Below are 6,353 nucleotides of genomic sequence, written 5' to 3'. Positions count from 1 at the left end.
CAGCCCACAGACATCAAGGGCTTGCTTCCCTACCAACCTGCTGGCTGATTTCTCAGGCTAGCTTCGTTTCTCTGTCTCTTGTTCCTCCAACCACCCATGGAAGTCCCATGTGCAACAAAATGGCTGCCTTGGTTCCAGACCTCACACCCTTACCCCACAGCATCTTTATCAGGCAGCAGAGAAGTTTCTCTTTCTTGGAAGCCCCAGCAAATGGTTCTTGACCTCACTCCAGGCAGGGGGAGAACATGATGTACTGATTGGCTTATACCAGTCAAGACCCACCCCTCCAAGCTGTCATGGGGTCAGTCCCCTTCAACAGTCCCGGCTGAGACTGTGACGGAGGTGGCTGTGACAGCAGTCTCGCTGCAGGACAAGCTGCCAAGACTCCACAGCTGAGTCTCGAGGCTGTGTGAGCTGCACTCCACGCGCAGCCTGTTATGAAAATGAAGCCCCTGAGGCTGGGGGACTTGCACACAAGAGGTTCTGGAGCTCCCAGACTTGGAGGCTGAAAAGCCCCACAGCATGGCCTGGCTCTTCCCAGGGTGCCCCTGGCTGAGCCGCCTCATGGCAGCTGGCACCACAGACACGGGAGGTTGGGACGCCAGATGCCGTGGGGAGCTGGGAACAGGGGCAAGGGGCAGGCTCGTGGGGAGCTGGGAACGGGGGCAGAGGGCAGGCTCCTGGGGAGCTGGGAACTGGGGCAGGGGGCAGACTCGCACTTCCATCACAAGGGCCCACTCCCTTCCAAGTGGCAGCCCCTTAATGACCCAATGACTTCCCTCTGAGCCACACCTCTTAAAGGGCCACCACCTCCCAATACCTCCACACCAAGGGCCCAAGGAAACTGTGTCTCAGCCTGAGCAGCCGTCCACTCCCTCTCTTCTGGGATGGGTCCTGGGTTGCCACCTCTCAGATGGCATGGCCAGGGTTACAGGGGCAATGGCGATCTTGGCCTTGGGCTGCGAGGCCTCAGCACTCGTCTGGCTGAGCCTCTGTTTTGCACGGTCCCTCCGCCTCTCCTGGGTGCTCAGACTGGGCCCCTGCACCTTGTTTTATTGGGCAAAGCCACTCAGCTTGGTGTGAAGGGGAGCTGGGAGGGGTGCCTGAGGGTGACCCTGTGGCAACCTCCTAGAGGTGCTCGGGGAGATCTGGGTGGCCCAGGTGACAAGTGACCACCACAAGGGGGTGGAGGGAGGCAGCGGCACCCGGGCCTTCCTGGAGTGGGGGTGGGGGCCCCTTCTGCAAAGCCCAGTGGGCAGTGATCTGAGGACAGCGTGTGAATGTTCTGGGCCCAATCCCAGAAATGACGTTTGAGAGCAGGGCGGGAGGAGCCGGGGAGCTGGGATTACCTGTCCCTACTGCGCTAAATTGAGCCATGAAACTTTGATTACAGGGATACGGTCTGTCAGCGCCAAGAGACAAGGCCAGTCTGGACAGGCTCATTAAGAGCACACGCTGCTGATGGGATGAGGGAGTGAGGCTGGAGGCAGAGGGCACCAGCGGGAGGGGCTGCCAATCCCAAGGGCACACAAAATGCCTTCCAGGGCTTCCCTTCCCCTGGGCCCAGGTTCCTCTGCAAACAGGAGTGACAGCCGCTCCCACATGGTGGGGGGCGGGAGGAGTGGTCCACGCCACTTCTCCACCCACCAAGCAGAGTGCAGTGTAGCCTTGTCCCCTCTGTTGCCTTCCTGCCCCCATGAGCAAAGGTGAGGTGACAGAGACCCCTCAGCTCTCCTGGCTGGAGGTCCAGGGTTGTCTGCCGGCTGGCCAGGCCGGGTCAGAGGGGGTGAGCAGAGGCGCAGGCTGGTGGAGTCGTACTGCTTAGGGCTGGGTGGGAGCTGGTGTGGATGGGAGGGAGCCCTGGGGTTGGTGGGAGCAGCTGGGTTAGAACCACAACCAGAACACTGCCACTGCACTCCCAGAGGGGGCAGCATCGTCATCAATGAGTTCCAGAGAGAGGAGGCGAGACAGAGAGAGAGGGGAGAGGGAGAATCCGTGAGGACGGCCCTCACAGACCTACAGCCCAGCACGTGTTCCAGTGCATGTGCGCGCGCACACACACACACACACACACACCTGCACCGTGTCTCCCCGGTGGCCAAGAACACAGCTCAGAACCCAGGTCTACTGTGGCTCCTGGGAGTCTAGTTTGCAAGGGGCTGGTCCCAGGCTTGGGGCTGCTTGACCCAGGGCCTCTGACTGCTGCCTCACGTGTCCCCTCTACCCTGCAACAAGCGCCACGGACCTCGGATGCCACCCCTGCCAGTCCCGTCCCCCACCCTCCCCATGGAGAACGCTGTCTGTGCTTGTAAGTGATTGAGAAAAGTCAGAATCAGACTTGGAGGTGGTGGTGTAGGCATTGTGCCCAGCAGTGAAGTCGCCTACATCCGCTACAATCCCGGCTCCCATTCCTGACTCCAGCTCTCTGCTAGTGCAGACCCTGGGAGGCAGTGGTGATGGCCGTCCCTGGGCCCCTGCACCTGCATGGGACACCTGGATGAAGCTCCTGGCTCCTGGCTTTGGCCTGGCCCAGCTCCAACCATTGCAGCCATTTGGGGAGTGAAGCAGTGGATGAAAGATCTCTCTCTCTCTCGAATAAATTAATACATCTTTAAGAAGCAGGGGCCCACGTTGTGGCACAGTAGGTTAAGCCACTGCTTACAGTGCCAGTTCAAGTCCCAGCTGTTCTGCTTTCCATTCAACTCCCTGCTCATGTGCCTGGGAAGCTTGGACAAACCCAAATCCTCGTCCCCTGCCACCCACGTGGTGGGAAACCCGGAAGGAGCTCCTGGCTTCTGCCTGGCCCAGCCCTGGCTGTTGCAGCCATCTGGGGAGTGGACCAGCAGCAGATGGAAGAGCTGTGTGTGTGTGTGTGTGTGTGTGTGTGTGTGTGTGTCTTTCTCTCTCCTCTATCACTCTGCTTTTCAAATAAATAAATCTTTGAAAGAAAGAAACGCAGCACTCGACCTCTGCCCCAGGGCAACACCAGCGAGTGTTTTGCTCCCTGTTCACCCCGTGAGCCCAGTTCCTACACAGAACCCCTAAACTCCTTGGAAGTCCCCAAGTGACAAAAGCATCTCTTGTTCCACAAGGAGAACTCCCGTTCAGGCTCGGGAGGGGTCTGGTTGCCAGGGGAGCCAGCCCCCACCCCCGGGGAAGAGCAGGCCTGAGGGTTAAGTTCATCACCAGGGGCAAAGCCGGCATCAGCCATGCCCACCTGAGGACGCTTCTAGAAAAACCCAGAAGACGAAGGCCAGCAGAGCGGCGCCCCGGGCCCTTCGCCCCTGTCCTCTGTGGTAGCCCAAGCCCCGCCCGGCCCTGGTCCTGGCCCTCAAACTCATCAAATCCCAGGGGGAGTTTGCACGAGGACTGTGAGTGCCTTGGACAGCAAGACAGCACCAATCCTCACGGAGACTGAGGCACCACAGCGCTGGGCCCCAGATATTTTTGGCCTTATTATTTGATAAGGAAATGTAGGTAAGTGGGCACAGGAGTGGGCACACAGAGGGGATCTCTCCACAGGACCCCCAACGGCTCCATCCAGGGCTTTCTGGAGATGGAGAGGAAGCCAGAGGGAGATGAGTGGCCTGGGCTGAACGAACAAGCTCACAGCCGCAGCAGGCTCCATGTTCAAGGTCCAGTATCCCAGAAAACAGACCTGCGCTGCCAGGAGCCCCGGCGGGTGCGCACAGCCCTGGCCAGGCGACCACCGCCACAGGCACCCTCTGCGCCCCCTGCCCGGGGCTTTAGGCTGTCTGAGTTTGGGGCAGCCACAGGACCAGCTGAGACCTCTTCAGAGCACTGGCCCTGGCGGCCTAGGCTGTGCTGGGGAGCGGGGGTGGGCTGGGGCAATGCTGTTTGTTTTTTTGTTATTGACTAAAAATTTACATTGCACATGTACAATGTAAATAACATCCAGGGCCCCGCACTCTCCCGATCCCAGCCATATAGGCCTCATGTTCTCCGGCCCGTGCGGCTGGCTCCTGCCCCGGGCCTTTGCACTGCTGCGGGAGGAGCGGTCGTGCGGAGGTGGGCGCCCGTCCCTGTCCCCGTGTCCCCTATCCCTTTCCCGATACACAACCGGAAACAGCCATCGATGGTTGGTTTGGCCTGCCTCGCTGGGGACCAGGCCCGGCGTCCGCACCGCCGAGGCCTGCAGGACAGAGTCGAGACTCACCGTGTGACGACGGCAGGATGAGGAAGGAGGACAGGGCAGGCAGCGAGCCCATGAGGGCCATGCGCCGCCCGCTGCACCAGCCCGGCTGAGGGGATCAGCACCACGCCGCGAGGCCGCGGGGACAGAGCACACAGGGTGACGTCACAGAGAGCGCTGGAGTGCATGGGCTGATGTCACATAGAGCGACAGAGCACGTGGGCGGGCAGCACACACAGCGTCCTGTGCAATGCCGGAGTGCTCACAGCCTCAGGCAGGTCGCCTGCTACGCGTGAAGTTCCAGTTCCCCGTCTGTAAGGTGGGGGTGACCTTGCAGACAGCGCAGAGGCCGAAGCTGGACATCCGGGCTAACCAGTCCCCCGGCAGTCCCCTACGGGGCGTGGAGGGGGGATAGGGCTCCTGACCGAAGACAGAGGCCCGGGGGCAGGCGCCGCTTAGGGGGTTGCGACCCGCACCAGGGTCCCTGGGACCCATGCCCTCCTGTGCTTCCCACCGAACGTCCGGCTAACACGCAGTCTGGGAGGCGACACTTGACCTGGTGGCTCAAGTGCTGGGTCCCCTCAGCCACAGGGGAGCCCGGGGGGAGCTCCTAGCTCCTGGCTTTGGCTGCGACAGGCATCTGGGGACTGGACCAGTGGATGGAATCTGGCTAATTTTTCGTGTGCCCCTAAGTCCAATCAGAATCCATTTTGCCAGTCACCCTGTCGTCACACTCGTGGGCTCGTGGACACGCACGCGTAGGCTGTCGTGCAGAACCCGACACCAGCTCAGGCCTCCTCTTGCTCCCTGCCTTGCCCTTGACCCAGGACGTGACCTCCCCCCCAGCCCAGCCCCGCCTGTGCCACCCTCGAGCAAACGTCCGAGCCTAGGTGTGCGCAGACCCTGCCAGGGACGGAGCCCTGCTGCGCACAAGGAAGCCAGCCCCCACCCCCACCCCGCCCCGGGAGGGACCCAGGTCCCGGGCTCGTGGGTCCCGTTCCTGCAGCAGCCAGGAAGGTGCGGCTCAGCCCAGGCTAGGCGGGGAGATGGGCAGAGTGGCCGCCCCGCCCCTGGCTGGGACCAAGACCATGTGTGACCAGGGTCCTGTCTGGCAGGCAGTGACAGATGTCCTGCGTCCCTGACTCAAAGCGTGAGGTTTATGAGTGACGCGGGCACACGGTGGCCAAAGCAGACCAGCGCTGGGTCTCAGTTGTGGCTGTGTGGCCTTGGGCCAGCCACGCCCCCTCTCTGAGCCCCCATGTCCTCCTGGCATTTGTGCTGGGCGGCATAGATAATTCCGGGAACAGGCCCAGAGCTTCCGCCGGGCTCCGGCCACTGCCCCGGGTGGCTCAGGCTCACCAGGACGATTAACATGCTGCGCACACGCAATCCAGAATGGGAAGTGCCGCTCCCCGCGCACCCTTCCAGGCTGACAGCAAGGTCACTGCGACTCCCCAGCCTCCACGTGGCCGCCCGCGGAGTTTGCCTCTGCAGTGGGGACAGCACCCTCCTGGAGCGGGGTGGGGGCTGATGAGGACATGCGTCTGTCTCCAGTTCCCCCCACCATTGTCCGCAGGGCTCTCAGAAGCTCAGGGCCGGCCCCTGCCATGCCCACACCACCACCGAAGGCCAGGTGTTTGGAGATAAATGCACAGGCAGGCAGGCTATCCCGGAGATGGTACGGACTGGGGGAGGAGGGGAGGGAGTGCCAGGTCACATCAGGCCTGTGGTGGCCCAGGCAGGTGAGCGGCCAGCAAGGACACGGCGTCCTGCTTGGATGCTGCATAAGCCACCACGGCGCACTCAGCCTTTCGGGGGGCCCTGCTCCAGATCAAGCCTTCTGCAGGGTGCTGGAGACACAGACTGGGCCCTGCAGGCTCTCAACGTCGGGACCGGGCAGTGGCTTCCTTTGAGAGGAGTCCAAGGGGTCAAACCAGTGCCTGGGCCCGCCTTCCAAAGAGGAAGGGTTGCCGCCCCTCCCACCGCGCAGTGAGCCTGGCTGCCTCGGGTGGGACTACAGGACCTGGTCTGTTTGCACCTGCTGTGCCAGCACTGTCACTGACAAGCTCTCTCATTGCTGAACATGTCCTGGTTGGGGGTTCAGCTGTGGTAATCCCCCTCCCCATGATCTCATGCAGGCTTCCCGGGGCCCAAGTGCTTGGGCTCCTGCCACCCACGTGGGAGACCAGGATGGATCTCC

The sequence above is a fragment of the Oryctolagus cuniculus genome, chromosome 19 (genome assembly GCF_051225735.1).
Source record: "Oryctolagus cuniculus isolate XC-2025 breed Fujian yellow rabbit chromosome 19, ASM5122573v1, whole genome shotgun sequence".
Lineage (NCBI taxonomy): Eukaryota > Metazoa > Chordata > Mammalia > Lagomorpha > Leporidae > Oryctolagus > Oryctolagus cuniculus.
The sequence above is the reverse complement of the archived record's forward strand: the minus strand, read 5'-3'. Positions refer to the sequence as shown.